Here is a 22,367-nt window from a genome sequence, read left to right as displayed (position 1 = left end):
TTTTTTCCATCAGATTCTTAAATCTAGATAATCAACAAAATGATAAATCAAGCCGTAATTTGTACCATTTGTCAATTTCTGAGATGCAAATGCTACTACTGAAAATTTAATAATAGTGTCTCATGAGCTGGCATCAGCTGGCACCATCGTACCCTTAATTACCTGGAACATGGAAAAGTTATTTTGGGGGTCGGTTAACTGAGCCAGGAGTTTCCCTGGTGCTACAAATAAATGAATGGATACAGACCTATTCTTATGCTTAAAAGAGAAACAATGTTTGTACAGACGTTCTATATACTTTTCTGAGGGTGTGTATGTGTATGTGTATGTGTGCATGTGTGTGATGGTAAGGTTAATCACACTTCTTACCGAGAAAAGATTTGCAGGAGGTAATCTTGCAGTTGAGAAGCAGCAATTCACATGGATTCATATGTGAGTAATTTTTCTGAGAATAGGTTGGACAACACGGCCTCTGAAGGACCTTTTAACTTTCAAATTCTGTAATGCTTGATATGAAGTTAAAGTCCTTTAGGGTTCTTCATTGCTAATATTAAAATAATGAGCTGGAGTTGAAGTGTTGATAACATTTTAGAATGAAGTCTTCTGTGGGAGAATATTAAATAGCATCTACTCCAGAGGTGTTTAACCTTTGTTATAGACCCTTTTGACAGTCTGGTGAGGGTTATGGATTCCTTATCAGAATAATATTTTAAATACATATAACAAAATATATAGGATTATAAAGGAAACCAACACATTGCAATAAAATTAGCAAAATATGTTTAAAAAAAACAAAGTTGATGTATCCCAGCTTAAGTACCCTTAATAGTTGAATAACAATTTTATAGATGAGGAAAGTGAGGCACAGTGAAAATAAGTAATGTATCTAAAATTACACAGGTAGCTGGTGACAAAACTTAGACTAGAAACCCAGATCTCTCTGTTCCCAATCTAAGGTTCATTATACTTCATTGTACTGTTGTGTTGTCTTTCTATAATAATTGGAGATGAAAAGGTATCTTTATTACTTTTTGGTTACCAATCTCCTTATTTCAAACATTCTGTTAATTACTTTCCAAATTAAACATAAACTTGAAATACATATTTTATTCATATAAATATACCTGAACAAATTGAGCTATTTACATTTTTCACTAAAAAATACAAACATGCATATAATAATACAAAAAGTTCCATAAACATTTTAGTAACCTTATTTCCCTTAAAGATACACAGATATATTTATGATGAATCTGTGCAACTGTAAATTCTTGCCCATATGAAGTTTCTAACATATCTGTAGAGATAGTACCTGGCTCTATTCTCATTTACTTGTGTTTTGGATATCACTTCACTTCTAAAGAGGTCAATTTTCATTTTTCTAAAATGAGGAATTTGGAAGAGAGGATATCAAAGGTCTCTTTCAAGTCTAGCTTAACAAGACTATGGGGTTCTATGGCACTGAAAATTTATGACATGTATCCTGTGTGCTACACTTTGCAGAGAAGAAACACAAAATTTGGCTTGTCATAAGGTCAGAATGCACAACCTTGACTAATAATTTTCTGTGTTCCAGAGTAATAGTATAGACTCAATCTGTCTTCTGCCATTCTAGGCCTCAACAATGACCTAGGCCAATCTTCCTTCTGATTTGTCCACATAGATTTGTAAAATACATTTACTATACTCAATATGTGTGTTATACAAATGGATAAAAATATTAGGTTACATGTATTGATTATACTTAAAATAGGAATTACTCATGAGTCCCATAATGATTATAAAGTTTATATTATATAGAAATTCCCTCATAACAGTCCTGTGTGTTTCATAGCATAATTGTCATTAATCACATTTTTCAGATGAAGAAACCTTGCTATCTGGGCCCACTACAAATTTATATTATATAATCTCAACTGGGCTATCATTGCAGCAAGGCAATCCTTTTTCACCTACTTACTTGTCTCACAATCTCACTCACCACAGCAATTTTTCCAAGTATCTTTATCCCTCCTCAAACCTCTCATGCCTCTTCCTGCCTCTGCCTTCTCAGCTAAGAACCTTGCTTCATATTTCACTGAAAAAACATTTTTTATCCTTATATCCTTAGCACCTAACATAGTTCCTAGCATATAGTAGGGCTTTAAAAATTGTTTGCTGATTGACTTGAATTACTACACAATTATCAAGGGTAAGTTTAAAATCTAGTTCTAACATCTAAAAAATGACAAGATATAAGCATATATAAACACTGTAATTTATTAGAATTCAATTCTAAGTAACTTTCAAAGATTTTTTTCCAAAATTTATTCTGTAAGATAATTTAGCAAAGAGGGTATATATCCTGCTTAATGTGACAAAAAATACTTACGTGTGGAGGCATATCATTATTAGGTGTAATTTGCATGAAAGTCAGAAGCAAAAGCTGAAATGGCAAATTCCTTATCTTTCTACAGTAAGTAGCTGTCTCTTCCAGTTTCAAATAAAGAAGCAAGAACAAAGGTTTCACTGGTTTCAAAGAAGTTAATAAAGGTTTGAAATAATTCAAACATAAGGAAATGTATCCACGATTTATTCAGCATTCTATTTTCTTCCTAACTTCAAATGCGAAAAGTTTTTTCATTCCATCCCCCCCTTTCAATTTAGCAGGCTGTAATACATAGCAAATAAGAAACACACAAAGAAAAGAAGGCTGAGTAAAAAATATCAAACAAGTTATTGACAGAAAAAGAAGATTGGCTATTCACACGGTGATGAAAAATAGTGGGCAGCCCATGAGCTCTATTATTATACTTGTGATATCAGTAGTAAGAAAGGAAGGACTTCAGCAAATTGGGTGGACTCCTTATAAGGAATGTAACAGTAGAACATGGGCAAGAGTGGCACAGAATGGACAGAAACATATGGGTCATGATTTAGAGCTTTTGATAGAACATCCACATTCATGAGGTAATAGGTCCATTTGATTATAAGCATTCACTCATGATTCAAATTCAACTAGAAAAGAAAATTTAAACAAGTTTCATATTATTTCACTCAGCCCAAATAGTATTAAAATGGGGCTAATGATTGACACAATAAGTATATCTATACACATACAATATGATAGGTAGGGAGAGAGAGAGAGAGAGAGAGAGAGGGAGAGAGACAGAGAGGGAGAGAGAGAGACAGAGACAGACAGAAAGAGACTGAGGCATAAAGATAAAGGCAGGCAGGTGACAATGGAGGAGAGAGCAACTATTTTCTGAATGACAGAGTAGCAGATTCTTGTGAATTTGATGTAGAGATAAACGAAAAAAAAAGTTTGTCGACTTCAGATGACTTAAGATCTAGGACAAATAAAGAACATATACAGGGCCACTCAAGTAAGAAAATATATAAAAAAACAGAATGGTGCAAATTTAATCTCAATCTCTGTCACTCTCTTTCTTTCCTCCTTCCCTTATCTCTTTTCCTTCTCCTCTCTTCTCCCCTCCTCTCCTTTTCCCTCACTTCTCTTCTTCTCTCTCTCTCCTTCCCTCCCACTTCCCCTTTACTTTCTTTCCTCTATCCCTCCTTCCTTCTCCCCACACCCCGGCTTTACTCTTACCTATGTAAAGTGACTGGTCCATGGTCACAGAGTTCTACTGAGACTGAGGAATGCTATTATTCTTTAAATCTTCCCTGTTATCCATCCAGTCCACTAATAACTTATTCTTTGCTTGGATCTTGGGTTTTCTTCCTTCCTTTTTCTATAGTTATAATCTTTAGTATATTTCAGGCTGGACTCAAATTTTTTCACAGATTCCAAAATAAGTTCTTTATCTAATATTTTTAGTGAGTAATTGATTTACCTTCATGATCACTTTCCAATCACCCCTCACTCCCCAATAAACTCTTCTTATAAGAAAATAAATATAATCAAGGAAATCAAATCAACAATTGGGACAAATCTGAAAATGTAAACCTTATTTTGCGCCTGTATTTTACTACCACTTGATGAAAGCTGGAAGGCACATTTCACCATTTGTCTCCTGAAATCATGCTTGTCTACTACATTGGTGTCTTTCAGTGTTGTCTCTATTATTGTTTTCATTACATAAATTATTCTCCTGGTTTTGCTTACTTCACTTTATGAGTTCATCTAAATCTTCCTAACTTTCCCTACTTGATATTTCTCATTTTAATACCTAACAATATTCCACTAAGTTTATATATTACAGTTTGTTCAGTGGTTCCCAGTTGATAGACACACATTTTCATTTCTAGATATTTGCTTTATGAAATTTCCTATATGGAGACTGTCTTTCTGTATCTTACTTCCTTGGAGTATATCCCTAGTAGTAGTATCACTGAGTCAAATGAGAGGAAAGTTTACTGACTTTTGGGGGAATATTTGGAATTGTTTCCTAGAATGACTGTAACTGTTCAAAGCTTGAGCCATCATGAATCAGTGTTCCAATCTTCCCAGAGCTCATCCAATTGCTGATACGTTTTGTCTTTCATCATCTTTGCCAATCTAATGGATTTTTTCATTTATTCAGTTGGTCTAGTTATTATTGATATATAATTTTTATAAGGCTGCTGAGAGCTTGCATATCTTCTTTTGAAAACTGCTTGTTCATATTCTTTGCCTACTAACATATTGGGATATCAGATGCTTTTCTGTGCCTTTATAAAATCATTAATAAAAATATTGTTCATAGCAGGGCTAAGAGCAACACTGGAGACCTTTACCCAGAAGAAAATCAATTAATCAATACATAAGGATTATTCAACCAACTATAAATCTACCCCATCCTATTCTAAGCCTATCTACCATTTTATATCTTGTCAAAAAGGATAACATAAAACAAAATCATCAAGAATACCATGTTTATAGCATTTTTTAATATAGTGTCTGGCATTTATATATCCCATGTAGGTTTACAAATAACTTTAAATACGTTATCTCATTTGTTACACACAAGTCCAATAAGGCAGGTACGATAGGTACCGTAGTCCTCACCCATAAAATGAAGAACTTAAAACTCAGAAAAGTTAATTGAATTGACCTTGGTGACTCCCCCGAAAGATGCATAGGTGAAATCCGAGTTAAGACTCTCTAGACTCTAAATTCCATATTCCTTCTACAATAATACAATGCCAAACTCAAAGATGTATTTTTTTCTTAATTTTTATTGTTTCTAGAGTTTAATACGTACTATAAGAATACATTAGAGGCAGCATTATATAGGGTAAGTTTTGTTTGTTTGTTTTGGTTCTAGTATAAATATTGCTCCCAGAGGGAGTTTATCAGTTTATTGACGTGCCATTTTATCCCCTGCACCACCTAGCTGCCCCTAGAAATAATAATTTTAATGGCTGAATAGATCACAAGAGTGATCCTTACACCTCAAAGAAGAAAATGATTCTTCTCCTGATAAAATATTCACACATAGAATTAAGCATATTTAAAATTTTTAGTATGTATTAAAATAGGCATCTTCAGATATCTGCCTTGTTTTCTAATATGGAGCTCTGTCTACTTACTTCATACTAATAATCCATCTCATTTGATCATAGACATCTCACAATTGTATAGAATTTTATAACTGACAAATCATTTTTCACAGACATTGCTAATTTGATCCGTATAACAACTCCATGAGGTAGTCATTGCAGGTATTATAATTTCCATTTTAGAGATGAATAAAATGAGGTGTGAAGAGGTTAAGTGCTTTGCATAGAAAAAGATATACTAGAAGAGAGGTTCTTAACCTGTGCTCTCTATTTTTTTTAATATTTTGATAACTATTTCAGTATAATCACTTTCTTTTGTAGATCTATATATTTTACTTTTCTATTTAAGATATTATTCTAATAAGGAATCCATAAGCTTTATCAGACTACCAAAGGGTCCTTGACATGGGGAAGGAGAAAGGAAATAAAGCATGTTTTAAGCACTTATTTGTGTCAGGCACTGTAAGCACCATACAAATGTCTCATATGATCCTCACAACAACTCTGGGGTATAAGTACTAATATTCCATTTTACTGTTGAGGAAACTAAGGTAAGCAATGGGTAAGTGACATGCATAGGGTCACAGAGCAAGTAAATATCTGAGACCATATTTATATGCAGGACTTCCTCACTTCAGGTGCCATGTTCTATCCACTGTGCTACCTTGCTACCTGAGAAGGTATGAGAAGTCGCTTTTTTCTATTTCTTTTCAAAGATCAAGATCCAAGGTTATAAAACACTGCAATTTTTTTTTCTGTGTTGTAGTAGATTTGTAGTCCTTTTTTCTTTTTCCTCTTTCAAAATCCTCTTTGTTATGTCATATGACTCTCTGGGAGATGGGAAGGGGAAGGAAACAGGGAAATATAGATGATGGTAAAATTAACTATATTAATATACAATATTAATCAGCAAACTATCAACAAATATATTTAAATTAAAAAATACTAAGGGACCATTTTTGGCAAATGGTAAACAAAAAAAAATCTATACCAAAAATGTTTTCCATAATGTTGAAAGAAGCCTTGATTTCAAATTTAATTTATAGGATTGGGGATAGGCAATGGAAAGAGGCACAAAGGACTCAACAAGGGCTTCTGTACCTGTATAGACTTTAGAACACTAACCCAGCTGTCTCAGATCTCAAATACCATTAGAGACTTTGTTCCTTGGTATTACACTCTTTGAAAAATATTATTTCTTACTACTGATGTCCAGGAAGGGAAGATAAATTTGAGTCTGAATAATGATATTATTTCTATCTCTTCTAGCATTTGCATTTTATAATGCTTGCTTCCTAATAAAATGAAAAAAGCATGAAAAACCCTTTTAAGTATAACCTGGGTAGTAAAATAGGCTGAAGCCTGGCCATAAAGAGAGAAAAGGGTCAGTAGAGATGTTACAAACTAAAATGGTACTGAATGTTGGTTGCAACATACTTTTCATGAGGTTGCCAAACTGCTCTTGGATAGAAATAGAATTAACTTTCTGGGCATTAAAATCTCACTGACGAGCAATGCCTTTCCTTCCAGGGTAACATTTCCATAATTAGAATTCCATAAAATTTTACAGTGTGTATTCAACAGAAAAATGCATCTTCAGACATTTGAATTGCTCTCTTCACTAATTTTGGCTTCAACAACTTCCATTTCCAGTTATTTTTAGTATAAATTGATATTAGCTACTGACATATTTAGTAATCAAATAAGATACCTGTTTATCTTGAAATACTAAAGCACCATGGAAAATAATTACAGCACGGATGCATAAGCTCTGAATGCATTTGGAGTTACAGCTGTCTTAGAGGACACAGTCTTTTCTTTATATTCTGTCTTTCTTCCTTTGCCTCATTACTGTGTATATATTTACGAATATAAGTCAAAATGGACACTTACTATATCGAGGTTATAAAAATTTCAAGAACTGTCTACAAATGAATATCAAGTTTTTAGTATATGTAGGAACAGAAAATGTGGGTATCTATATCTATGCTGCTGGGATTTGAAAAGGTCTTTCTCACTAGAATCAATTAAAACTAGAAGGTTTTAATTGGAAACCACTATTTATTTTTATCTAGTGGGACTGTATTTCTAATGAGGTCCTTAGGAAGACAAGACAGATTCTATGTTGTGACAAAATGAGGTTATCCAAATCATCATAAAAAAGACAATAAATATTGTAAGAGAAGTTGAGATAAACACTGGTTCATTAATTCTCTTGTGTCTGCACAATAGGAAGCAAAGATATACAACCATAGATCTCCATCTCAACATGATTTTGAGGTTTCTTTCCTTGAATGTTATATTCATTTCATAAAAATTAGGATTTCTCAAAAATTAATCATATAACATAAAATCAAGTATATCATCAAATCAAATCAAACCCAGATAACCAGGCTGTCTGTGACAAGATGTTGTTGGATAAGTAAATACATCAACTATGCCATTTTTTAGGAAAGAGACACAAGAAGGCTTCTAGCCCCTTTCTTACTAGCAGGTTCGCTTTTGATCTGGTCAGAGAGGAAGACAGGAATGAAGTCATAATAAAGGGTTAAATAAGCTTATTTTTTCTAGTCATCTTCTCAAAGGGAGTTTGCTGTTAATGAGAACTCCAACTCCTACAGCATTCCCTAACAACCCGTCTTGCAGGGGCCTGCATGAAAAGGGGGACACTACCCCTCTCTCAACGGGGTCAATCAAGACAAATACAACTTGTGCACTCCCCTAAATCTTCTCAAGCCTCAATGGGGACCAATTGAGGCAAACACACAGATTAACCCCTCCCAAGCCTTGATGGAAGCCAATCAAGGCACACACAGCATTCAGCCTGCACATTCACCCCTAAGGGACTTCCCAGTCACTGACTAGTGCCAACTTGCTTTATAGGGTGACAAAGAAGGTATATTGCCAGCAACAGCCTCACAATTTTACATTACTTCACCCCTATATCTACCAAGACTGCACAGTAGAAACTGTTTTGAACCATGATCATGAGAATTCATATCTATCACCTGGGAAGTAAAAATTGTTATGACTATGGATCTTGAGAAGAAAACTATAAGAAAGAATAACAAAAAAGCCACTATACACACACTAAAATTCACCTTCCTTACAGATGTCATTATTTTTAGCTTGTCATCAAAACTAGCATTTCTAATATCAACAGGAAAATTTCTATTGACCTATACTGTATCATACCTTTTGAAGGATATCAATGAATCAGAACGATGTTTATTGAGAACTCTCCCGACAATGATGGAGACCAGAAATCCTATACAAGGAGTCATAATAATGATTTTTTAAAATTACATTTGCATAGGGCTTTAAAGATTTATGAAATGCTTAAGAGGGTAAATCAAAAGCAATTAATTCAAATGTTTTTATTCTCATTTTACAAAATAAGAATGATATTCAAAGATTTTAAGCAACTAGCTCAGTGTCATAGAATTTTTGTTGTTTATGTTTTCAATTGTTTCTGACTTCATGATCCCTTTTGGGATTTTCTTGGCAAAGATACTGGAGTGATTTAACCAATTTTTCTCCAGTTCATTTTACAGATGAGGAAACTGAGGCAAACAGGATTAAGTGACTTGCTCAGAGTCATACAGCTGAGTGTCCAAGGCTGGACCAGAATGCAGGTCTTCCTGACTCCAGGACAGGCACTCTATCCATTGTATCATCTAGTTGCCTTGTCACAGAATTAGTAAGCTTCAGATCCAGGACTTGAAGCAAGGTCTTTTCTGACTCAAACTAGAAGATTTCTTTGATTATCCACACCAGAGTACCATATTCACTGACCCAAGTGAAGTGTGAACCAGGCGTAGGTGGTGAATGTTTTTCTTCACAATAGCCAAGGTATGACATATGTGAATTGTTACCAGTAGTACTGATATAATTATTCCATTGCTTTTTCTGCTTTTTTCAATTTAAAAACATGACTACAATGTGATTATCTAGTAGAATTCATTTTATTTCATTGTCATCTCACTCCCTTTCCAAACTCCCTATTTTTGTTGAGTTCCAAAATCCTAGCAGTCTCCCAGGTTTGCAATCTCAATGCCTCACTCTCTCTTACTCCACATATTTAATCAGTTGTCAGATTTTACAGTTTCTACCTCCATAACATCTATCATATCCATCCCTTTCTCTCTACTCACATGACCACTACATTAGTTCAGGCCCTCATCACATCCTTCCTGGACAATTGAATAAACTCTTAATTGATCTTCCTGTCTCAAACCTCTCTCCACTTCAATTCATTCCCCACACAGCTGCCAAAGTGATATTCCTTAAGCACAAGTGTGACAAAATTACTCCCCTACTCAATTAGTTCTGGTGGCTCTCTATTGCCTCTGTGATTAAATTAAACTCTTCAGTTTAATTTAGAAAGCTCTTCCCAATCTGGCCCTAACTTACCTTTCCTGCCTCATCATATTTGACTTTCTTTCCCATACTCCACAGTCAAGCCAAATTAACCTTCTTGCTCTTAGCTCACATGCAACAATCTTACCTCCTCTCTCCATGCCCTTGCAGTGGTCATTTCCCACCCCTAAAACACATTCTCTCCCTCTATAAGAGCAGGTTAAGTAACTGGAGTCTTTACTAGTTCCCTTCTTTCCAAAATTACCTTATATTTCTTCGGTGTTTATTCTGTATATCCTTTTAAATTCATATGCAGTGTGCTCCCAATAAAACATAAGCTCCTTGAGGGCAAGGAATGTTTAATGTTATCTTTAATCCCATTGCCTAGGACATAGTAGGTGATTAATAAATGTTTATAAATTGATTAACTATGGTAGGGATATTCTGGTCCTTTTGAATTTTGTACTTTGTGTGTTCAAAGCTAATTGAAAAGGGCTACATGCCTGGATTCATTAGCATCCTACAAGAATCTACACAAATTTACTAGCCTACTCAGAGCAATATATTTTTCAACATAATGAAAACCAATATGTTTCTAATGCATCTCTTTCCCAGTGGTAGATTTTGACTATAATCTCATTGCAATAAAACATTCCATTATTGGTGAGTGACTCCATTCAGCATTCCTCTTCTCTCATGTAAAAATGGTCATTAGCCAAACTTTGTAAAGTTGCCCAAGAACAATGCCACTTAGAGTACGGTGTAATTTGCTGAACACTACAGAGTAGGAAAATGTAAGACTATTTTCAATAGAGGTGAAATAGGACAGATGTGATTATTTAGAAAATGTCTATTATTTTTATCAGCAGTGATAGCTGAACCTCACATTTAGTGTAAGTAATTCATGGTGTAAAGCAATTTATGTGCCTAAGTACCTAATATATGATGTGAAGTAGTGGCAATTGCACTTAAAAATGATGAAGTCTCAAAATGTAACTGGATGTAAGTGCATATAGAAACTGTGCTAAAGGAAATAATCTTAAAGGTACTTAGGGCCTGATTTTCACTAAATTTTAAACACTCCAAAATAATGAAGATCACAAACCCCTAGTCTTTAAAAATTTTTATAAGAAATCTATGAAAATTGTCTATACCTACTTTAAGGATGTAGATGATGATGCATGAAAAGGGAATAGGATGTCTTTGATGGTTACTTTCCATAGCAGATCACAAATTTATGATCATTGATCTGATGAAAGTATTACCTTCTAGTGTTTATCATTTTTAATCAAATTGACCCAGGCAAACAAATGCAATCTTGAAGGCTCTCCTCATACAAGATGTCTTTTATAGTATGAAATTACCCACGATAATGGCATATGTAAATAAGGAGGTAAGTGCTTAGTCTTATTAAATACTAACACCAATAATCAGGTGTAAATCAGGGAAATATGGTCATCTAGAATTTTCTCCTGTATCATGGAAGATGACCTTTGCAAAATGTAATTTGATGGTTCTATATTGATAGGAAGGTTCTCCAAATGATTTATTCACATTGTAAGCTTTATATTTGGACCCAGAAAAGTACAAAATCTACTAAGTAAAATCTACAGCATTACAAAAAGTAGATTGTTCCAACTGCCCAAACTACAGGAAATAAAAAAGCAAATGAAAAAATATAATATTGTCCAAATAATAAGATGCAATTAGACACACAGTTCATTATGTTGATCCACTGATATATTAAAATGTATGTGTATGTTTACGCACACTTAAATATTTATTATTCAAATAGATCTGTGATCTTATTAAGTTGGAAATGCTCTTCAATCATGCAGATAGCAACCAATCCATATTTAACCAGTTTTATAAGAATCTTGTTCATGTCCTCCTATAATTTCACTACAACAGATTCATTAAATGTGCTGGAGGCTTTCCTCACACATGTAATCCATGTATAATATATAATATGATATGATATGACAATACAATACAATATAAATGTGTGTTTATAAATATAACAGATAATATAAATGGACAATGACCTATGACATAGATTGAGTAACTGCTAGTATATAATAAAAGATGATGTTTAATCAGGATAATCTCAAATTTTACATTACTACAAAAGTGTATATCTATCTATTTATCTATCCATCTATCTGGATTTATATTATGTTGTATTAAATTATATCACATTAATCATATTATATATCTATATAGATTGGTAGAGATATGCCAATCAATATAACAATACAAATTTGTGTATATACATGTATATAACACACGTGCATATATGGATTGATGTATCTATCTATTTATGATATGTCTATGTGTATATACATGTATGTATGAATAATCATGTGTATATCTACACATGCTTTTAGTAGAACGAGAATCGGTTTGGGATCTGAAGTGAAACAACATGATGTAGAGAAAAGCTCACTATATTTTTAATCAGAAGCCCTAGGTTCAAAACTTTGCTTTGATAGTCACTACCTTGTGTGACTTTGGGCAAGTTATTTCACTTTTTTGGCTCCAGTTTCTTCATTCACAAAATGAGATGAAAGATGAAGATGATGTCTAAGGTCCTTGAGGCACAATCTGTTGAAACAACATTATCTTAAAATTTCTAGTTGGGCAAAACCTGCCTGAACATAACCTTTAAGAACTCAGAATCACCTCCTTGAGGATGATGGGGTAGGACTTTTCTGTAGAAAATATTTGAAAATCAACTCACATCCTTATAAATGTTCCAGTCAGTATCCCATCATGGCAACAAGGGGTAATTAGTTTCTGCATGAGACCTTGAATAAATTCCTCACAGAATACTATGGTATTAGAAGTAATTATGTGTGCTGGAAATCTAATGGCATAATTGTTACAAAGCATGGTATTGTATAACTGTGGGAAATTATGTCTAAGTTTCAGGCTACTGTAATTATTAAACAACGTTACACAATAAATTTGAGTTTCAGTTTAATAAAAACAAGGTCCTAAAGTAAGGGAAGAACTTTTTTAATGGGGAATCAGAAATTATGAAAATTTCTGAATTTCAGACAATGAATAATACACTTTTAAAAGTGCCCAGAAATTATCCACTGAGATCCCTTGGGGAAAAAAAAAACCACAATTATAATGTCTAAATTATTTTGCTAAGAATTGTGGGGAAAGAAAAAAAATCCTTAAGTTAAAATGTCTCATAGATTACATGAGAAAATAGGATAAGATCACATATTTTAAACTAAAAAGGTCCTAATCCAAGCCTCTCATCATACAGAGGAGGAATTGAGGCCTAGAAAGGTGAAATGACTTGCCAAGAATACTCAGGCAGTAAGTGGGCAACTCAGGATGTGAAACCAGTTTCTCTGATTCCAGATCAAATTGGGTCCTTTTCTTTTGCCTCTACCTGAGGGCACATACATGCTTAAATATTCATATAAGTATATGATATTTATACATATATGCATGTTATTTATATGTATATATGCATGGGTATACATATATTGTAGGCATATGTAAGATATATCTATATTAAATTTATATGCATATGAAAATATATGCATGTGAATGTGTGCATGGTATATGAATAGTATATATGTACACATATGTATATAAGTATGTGTTGTGTGCACACATATGTATGTATGAGCTCATCTATATGCATTGTGAACATATATATTTAATTATATGTATATGCCTATTCCTATCTATGTAGATGAATGTATATCTATATGTATATGCATATTTATACATGTATACATATACACACACATTATACACACACTTTTCATATATATATACACACACACACACACATATATATATATATTCTTCAAGAAAATTCTGAGAAAATACTTGTCTGGCACATAGTAGGCACTTAATAAATGCTAAATGATTAACTGAATGAATGGCCTTACACTTAACTGGACATTCTAAAATATCCTAAAAGTTCAAATATTAATTCATATTCTAGCTAACAGGTGACAATACAGTAATAGAAAAGGCATATTCACATAATTATAATTATCTCTTACAGAATTTCCTGGGGGTTCAATATCATTTAAATATTTCTTATTAATAGTGCCTTCAAGTGACTCCTTTCCTCATTCTGTCACAAAGAAAACAATATTACAGCAAAACCCTGTCATAATGTTGTTCCTAGGATCAAGATTAATATTACTCAGCTGCATCATGATGGAAATGACAATTGGATCTAGGGTCTTATCTGAGTCAAATCTCTATTCAGCAGTGCCAGCCTGACTAAATGAGAAGTGGTGATCAAGGACAAACGATTATTCTCTGGGGATGTTCTAGAGGGTAAAGATGCTTCAGGTGTGGCTCATAGCTTTGGCCATGAAAGGTCCTCAAGGAATCATCTATTCCAGGGGTGGGGAACCTGTGGCCTCTAAGCCACATGTGGTCCTCTAGGTCCTAAGTGTGGCCCAAATGACAAATCCCCTTGATAAAAGAATTTATTGTGTGAAGTTTGGATTCAATCAAAGGGCCACTCTTGTGGACCTAAAGGGTCACATGTGGCCTAGAGGCCAGAAGTTCCCCACTCCTGCTATAATCTGACCTTTCATCCTCTATTCATAGATCAGGGGACTTTAGAACTGCAAGGGACCTCAGAGGACATCTAGTTTAGCTCTCCCCTCCTCTTATTTTGTAGAAGAGAAAACAAAGCTTTATGGATTTTAAGTGACTGGCCCAAATGTTTTTCTCCATCTATTTATTAAGTCTAGAAATCAACAAAACAATAAATCAAGCCCTGATTTGTAGTATTTGCCAATTTCAGAGGTGAAAATATGACAGAAATAAATCTCTCACATTTTAACACAAATAACATTTTATGAAAAATAACTTCATTTTCCAAAACAACATAAATTTAATGATAATTATTTTACATATTTTTGCAAATCTTGATAATTTCTAGTTTAACAGAAGATGGCTAGAGTCTCATATATGTTTCTTCAGTAAATCTGTTGTGGTATATTGCATGGGTTGAAATACATGAGGAAAACCCAACTTCATACAGATATGTAGTTGGAAAATGGAGTATTTTAATAGGCAAATAACTGTATAGTATTATCTTTGAAAATAGTTGACCTCACAAACCCTTTGAATGGGGTAGGGATTGGGGGGTCCATGGACTACACTTTGAGAATCACTTCTGGGGGGAGAGCCAAAAAGGCAGAATAAAAGCAGTGACTTCCTTGAGCTCTCCCCCAAATGCCTTCAAATACCTGCACAAAATGACTCTAAAAAATTCTAAAGCAGCAGGACCCACAAAAAGACAGAGTAAAACAAATTTCCAGTGCCAGACAGCCTGGATAGTTGATTGGAGTGCCATTTGGAGTGGTGTACAAGCCTCGGCAAATCTGAAGCAGGCCTCAGAGATCTGAATCATGGACAGCTGTGGCAGATTCCAGACCTCTCAACCCATGAACACCAAAGACAACTTAGAAGATCAGTAGGAAAAGTCTGTGTGTGTGGTGAGAGAGAAGCTCAGTCCCAGCCCCATTCCCCGAGCAGAGTCCCTGGGTAGCGGCCACCTCCTGAATTTCCAGACCACAGATTGAGGGGGAATCCAGTGGCTGATCAGAGAGGAACTGCAGGGATCTCTCTGCTGGTGCAGGATTCTCTTGCTTTCCCGCTGCTTAGATCTGGGTCACAGTTCTGTGTGGTGGTCCTGGGACAAGGAAGAGCACTGGTATGGTGGAGCTTGTAATGGCTATGGAGAGGAAATCCTCCTCAGATTCCAAGGCAGAAAAGAGTACTTGTGATCACTCATAGATCAGAGCACAGGCTAGGAAAGGAGTAAACATCTTGCCCTTGATCATAGCACCTTGGAAGAACTGAAAATTTACAGGTCCCTAGAAGTATCTCTGAAAACAGCTACACAAAACCCCCGAAGCTTGGGACAGTACATTCTCCACACTAGAAGCAGACTCCTACCTTAACAAAGAGTTTATAACTCAAGTATTTGGCTAGGATCATGAGCAAGCAGCGCAAAAATAATCAGACCATAGAATCTTTCCTTGGTGACAAAAAAGATCAAAACATACAACCAGAAGAAGACAATAAAGTCAAAGGTCCTACGTCCAAAATCTCCAAGAAAAGTATAAATTGGTCCCAGGGCATGGAAGAGCTCAAAAAAGATTTTGAAACACAAGTAAGAGAAGTAGAGGAAAAACTGAGAGTGATGCAAGCAAATCATGAAAAACAAGTCAACAGCTTGCTAAAGGAGACCCAAAAAAATACTGAAGAAAATAACACCTTAAAAAATAGCCTAACCCAAATGGCAAAAGAGGTCCAAAAAGCCAATGAGGAAAAGAATGCCTTAAAAAGCAAAATTGGCCAAATGGAAAAGGAAGTCCAAAAGCTCACTGAAGAAAATACTTCTTTAAAAATTAGAATGGAGTAATTGGAAGCTAGTGACTTTATGAGAAATCAAGACACTATAAAACAAATTCAAAAGAATGAAAAAATAGAAAAAAAAATGTGAAATATCTCATTGGAAAAACAACTGACCTGGAAAACAGATCCAGGAGAGATCATTTAAAAATTATTGGACTATCTGAAAGCCATGATCAAAAAAGGAGCCTAGACATCATCTTTCAAGAAATTATCAAGGAAAACTGCCCTGATATTTTAGAACCAGAGGGCAAAATAGAAATGGAAAGAATCCACTGATCACCTCCTGAAAGAGATCCCCAAAGGAAAACTCCTAGGAATATTGTAGTCAAATTCCAGAGTTCCCAGGTCAAGGAGAAAATATTACAAGCAGCCAGAAAGAAACAATTCAAATATTGTGGAAACACAATCAGGATAACACAAGATTTAGCAGCTTCTACATTAAGGGACAGGAGGACATGGAATATAATATTCTGGAGAGCAAGGGAGATAGAATTACAACCAAGAATCACCTGCCCAGCAAAATTGAGTATAATCCCTCAGGGGGAAAAATGGTTATTCAGTGAAACAGAGGACTTTCAAGCATTCTTGATGAAAAGACCAGAACTGAATAGATTTCAAGACTTTCCAATACAAGACTCAAGTGGAACATGAAGAGGTAAACAGGAAAGAGAAATCATAAGAAACTTATTAAGGTTGAACTGTTTACATTCTGCATGGAAAGATGATATTTGTAACTCATGAGTCCTTTGCCAATATTAGAGTAGTTGGAGGGAAAAATTATAGGTATATATATAGATAGATAGACAGACAGACAAACAGATAAATAGAGGGCACAGGGTGAGTTGTAGATGAAGGGGTGATATCTGGAGAATAAAATTAAGGGGTAAGAGAGGATTATACTGGGAGAAATAGAAAGGGAGAGGTAGAATGGGGTAAATTATCTCACATAAAACAGACAAGAAAAGGCTTTTACAGCAGAGGGGAAATGGGGGAAAGTGAGAGGGAATGAGTGAATCTTATTCTTATCAGATTTGGCTTAAGGAAAGAATAACATGCACCCTCAATTGGGTATGGAAATCTATCTTAACCTACAGGAAAATAGGTGTGGAAGGGGACAAGAGAACAGGAGGATGATAGAAGGGAGGGCATATTGGGGAAGGGGGTAATCAGAAGCAAACACTTCTAAGGAGAGACAGGGTCAAAAGAGAGAATAGAATAAATGGGGGGCAGGATAACATGAAGGGAAATATACTTAGTTTTTCATAACATGACTACTATGGAAGCGTTTTGCAAGACTACACACATATAACCTGTATCGAGTTGTTTGCCTTCTCAATGAGGGTGTGTGGGGAGGGAGAAAGGGAGAAAATTTGGAACCAAAAATTTTAAAAACAAAAGTTAAAAAAAATTTGTTTTCACACGCAACTGGGAAATAAGACATACAAGAAATGGGGTATAGAAATCTATCCTACCCTACGGGAAAATTGAAGGGGAATGAGATAAGAGAAGGGGAGGAGAGATAGAAGGGAGGGCAGATTAGGGGTATTCAGAATGCCTGCCATTTTGGGGTGGGGGGAGTGATGAGATGGGGAGAAAATTTGGAATTCAAAATCTTGTGGAAGTGAATGTTGAAAACTAAAAATAAATAAATGAATTTTTAAAAAAAGAAAAAAAAAGAGAATCACTGCTCTAGATGATTTAAGTGGAGCTGGGTTCAAATCCATCTCTCACACTACTGTTATACCTTGAGCAATCAATCAATCAACATGCACTTATTATTAAGCACTTAATATGTGCCATATTCAGTGATAAGGGGTTGGAGATAAAAAGAAGATGCAAAAATAGTCCCTGTCCATAAGGAGCTTATTTATTATTGGGGGAGACAAAATCTGCAAAAATTGGTGTATACAAGATGAATGTTGAGTCTTTAGAAGGTAGCCTTAGAAAAGAAGCTACTAGTAATTTAGAAATCTGGAAAGATTAATCTTTCTCAGCCTCAGTTTATTCATTTGTAAAATAAGTGGAACAGATTAAATGGCCTTTAGTGTCCTTCCAACCCTATATCTATGATCCTATGATATCTAAGTATACTTTGAGCTCTGATGATGTATGGTTCTGTGACAATGACTATATATGAACTAAAAATATTGCAAATTAAATATGCCCACACATATATACATATGTAGTAAAAAAAGCTTGATAGAATACAATGAAAATCTATTTCATTTCAAAATGAAACAGCAACTATAGTTTATTATAGAAATGCACATTTTAATATTATCTTATGGAAAAACATTTGCTAATATAGATCTATAAACATATAACTTCCTACAAATTACATAAACCAATTTTGAAAGCAATTCATTTATTATTAAAACACATAGGACTAGATTTCTCGGTTTCTTGGTTTTCAATTATAACTACTTAATTGTAGATAGATATAATAATAATGCAATTATAATTCTGTGGTCAGAAACCAAATGTTGAAGATCTGATAATACTGGGCCAGGCTCAACTAATAGAGCAGATGGGAAATTCTGCCTGAACCAGAGTGAAAGCTGTTGTTCATTTGCAAATTGTAGACTCTTTGCAACCCTAAAGATATTTGGGAGAAAAAGTTTAATCCAATGACATTTTAGCTTAAGAACTATATTGAAGTTGTCCTCTCTTCCCCCAGAACCACCATCATTATCACTTGTGATTTTATGGCAATCTAAGGTTTACCAAGTGCTTTATATACATTATCTCATTTTTATTTGACAAAATAGAAGTTGCAAAGAAGTATTTCTTACATTTTTTAAAAAATTACTTCGTTATCAAAGAAGTATCAGTTAGAGGGAATGGAGGTACTACCATTAGCTATATGACCACACTAAATAATTTAACTTCTCTGAAACTCAGTTTTTCTAAAGGGATAACACCTCTGTATCATTTTCCTTACAAGGTTTTTGTGTGAGAATCAAAGAAGATAAAATTTGCGGAAAGGGCTTTGCATCAAACTTTTATATATTTATCAATTTTTATCGACAAAAAAACCATACCCCAAGAGAAAAACTTTTTTTTTTAGGAAATCACAATTTGGTATATAGTTATAAGGAGTAGAAAACTGTCATTGATGGAAATCCCACATGACAAATGCATTTCAAAGATAGCTACCCTAATATGAACAATGACTCTGATGTTTTTATGACAAGCAATTATTAGTAAATATACTTACAGGTGAATATATTATGTAATATGTATGCTACATCTATATTCTAACCATTGTGACATGAACCTTTTATATCTTGAAAATTCTAAATGAAATGTCATTAAAGAAATTCAATCAATACACTACACTGGAAGAAACAAGCAGAAAATTAAATTAATCTCTAGAAAATACAGAATTTCACATGAGGGCTCACGATGTAAACAAATTCAAGTAAAGGTGATATACTAAAGACTCATAGGATCTTAGATTTTGTGGGATGGCATCTTGAGGCCATCATAGTCTGTTTTAGGAACGAGAAAAGTGAGGTCCATAAAGGAAAAGCTAACACAGCTAGTTAATTAAATGCCTACAGATTAAAAGAGTGATGACTTGTGTGGCATTCATCAAGATCCAAGATTGAGATTCAGATATATTCTATCTAACTATTCAATATACATTAGTAATTAAAATGTTAGGAAAATTTTCCTGTAGGATGTAGCTGTTTATTTTTTTTTCCTTTTATTTCATTGTATGCCCTTCCTTGGGGATGGAAATGGCACACTATTCCAATATCTTTGCCAAGAAAAGCCCAAATGGGGTCACAAAGAGCAGGATACAACTGAAACGACTGAACAACAGTGACAATGACAACATCTCCTGTTAGCACAGGGCCTTGCACATAACAGGTGATTAATAGATAGTTATTTAGATAAAGCGTTTATTAAGTGCTTATTTTTGCCAGGCATTTTGGGGGGTATAAATACCAGCAAATAAGGCAGTCTGTCATGAAGGGCCTTACATTCTAATAGCAGGAAACACCATAAAAAGGGCTTCTTGCAAAGTGTTGAAGATAGCATTGTTAAGAGATTGCAGGGGGGCAGCTAGGTGGCACAGTGGATAAAGCTCCAGCCTTGGAGTCAGGAGGACCTGAGTTCAAATCTGGCCTCAGACTATTGACACTTATTAGCTGTGTGACCATGGGCAAGTCACTTAACCCCGACTACCTCACCAAAAAAAAAAAAAAGAGAGAGAATATAGGAAGGCCTAGTTCCTAGTAAGATAAGGCAAAAATACCCTGTGAATTGAATTGAGAGGAAAATGGTGAGTAACTTACATCCTCTGTACTTTTCAGAAAAAGGGAAAATAAAAGTCAAGTAATTTATTGTCCACAGAAATATAACCCATTGCTTTAGCCAGGAACACTGTGAGAATTTGACTCCTTGGCTGTGGAAGTAGTCCAGCACTAAAGTATATGATTTTTAAGTTCTCCATTGTAGCTTACATTGGCCAGAGAGGAGAAAAAAGAATACTGATAATTTAACATTCTGGATCCCTCTCATTCAATGAGACCATCCCTCTCATTGCCTAGTGAGTTTGGCATTTAAGCATACCCACACACACAGCTCTGAAAATTATTGGTGCAGAAATGTTGGCATTAGAGAGAACATTTTGGAAAACATTGCTTCAATTTATTTTGCCTTACTGCAAAAAGTACATCTATGCCCTTGACTAATTTGCATAGAAATGAAAAATCCTGGCCCCAAATTTTTAAACTCAACCAGCTATTCAGATAATTGACACAATCTGTGAATGTGTGTGTATCTGCAAGTGTGCTTGAGTGTGAGTGCAAACATCTTACTCATAGGCAGAGTAGATGATATTGTATGATATCAGAGAACGGGACAAGAGCTTCTATTGACTTTACTACACTTCAATCTGCTAAATAATACTTGAAATTCCTTTATTATGTGTCCCAAATATACCATGTGACACCCCCTCCCCTCTCCTTCCTCCATACCATTGCTTGCACTATTCCGTACATCTGATATGGTTGACATGCTCTCCTCCAGAATTTAGCTGTTTAATTTACTTTGAAGTTCAACTTCAATGATACTTCTTCATGAAACTTTCCTTGATCTTCATTCCATTTTCCATTACCTATACCCCCATACTCCTTTATAGTGATTTTTATATTAGAAACTCACACACCATTTTGTTCTGTACTTCCCTAATGCATTTAACCCATTGGCAGCTAAGTGGCCCAGTGGATAGTGTTGCTCCAGCAGTGAGGAAAAACTGAATTGAAACTTGGCCTCAGGCACTTCCGAGCTGGGCAACTGTACAAGTTACTTAGTTTTGGCCTGTCTAATTCCTCAACTGTAAAATGGGGATAATAATAAAACCTACCTGCCAGAGTTAAAGAAGATGCCTAATAAATGCTTGCATGCTTCCTCCTTTCCTCCCTCCTTCCCTTCTTTCTCTTTCTTTCCTTGGTTACTCCCTTTCTCCCCCTCCTTTCTTGTTTTTTTCCCTTCTTTCTTGTTTTTTTCCCTTCCTTCCTTGCTTCTTTTCTTCCTCCTTCCTTCCTTCCTTCATTCCTTTCTTCCCTCCCTCCCTCCTTCCTTCTCATTTTCTTCCATAGTGTGATATAAAACATATTAGTGTTCATCTTACGTCTCCATAAACTATAAGCTTCAAAAGGTTTCATGTCCTACACACTATATAATTAAGAAACAAAAAAATGTTGAATTTATATGTAAATCTACCCATGGTAGAGGTAACACATTGACTTTAATTCACTCTAAGATGCAACTATTATTATATTGCTTTTTTTCTTTCTAGTAATAATAGAGAAGTAGGAGATTATTATGGAAGTTATTGACCAAAAAAAGGAAGTATGAAGAATGCTTCACTTAAAAGGAAAATAATGTATGTTCCACTCCTCCTTGTGCCACTGGATGATCTTGGGTTAGTCATGTGACCCCTGGATATTCAAACATCTATTTGGTTTTGCACTGGTCAACACAGTCATGTTAATAAATGCTTAGACATAGAAAGATATATGGAATTAGTGGATAAAGAACTGGGCCTGCAGGAAGATCTGAGTTCAGATATGGCCTCAGACACTCACTGACTG

The 22,367-nt window shown here is 34.7% G+C and overlaps 1 protein-coding gene across 3 annotated transcripts in view; it reads right to left on the bottom strand.

Moving 5' to 3' along the window:
- The window catches only part of CSMD3 (CUB and Sushi multiple domains 3), a 1,542,511-nt gene that overhangs the window by 1,439,037 nt on the left and 81,107 nt on the right, over positions 1-22,367 (bottom strand). The gene's annotated exons all lie outside the window — the stretch shown is intronic.

The sequence above is a fragment of the Vombatus ursinus genome, unplaced genomic scaffold (assembly GCF_900497805.2).
Source record: "Vombatus ursinus unplaced genomic scaffold, bare-nosed wombat genome assembly UNPS02010284.1, whole genome shotgun sequence".
NCBI lineage: Eukaryota > Metazoa > Chordata > Mammalia > Diprotodontia > Vombatidae > Vombatus > Vombatus ursinus.
Note: the sequence above shows the minus strand (reverse complement) of the source record. Positions and strands in the feature narration are given on the sequence as shown.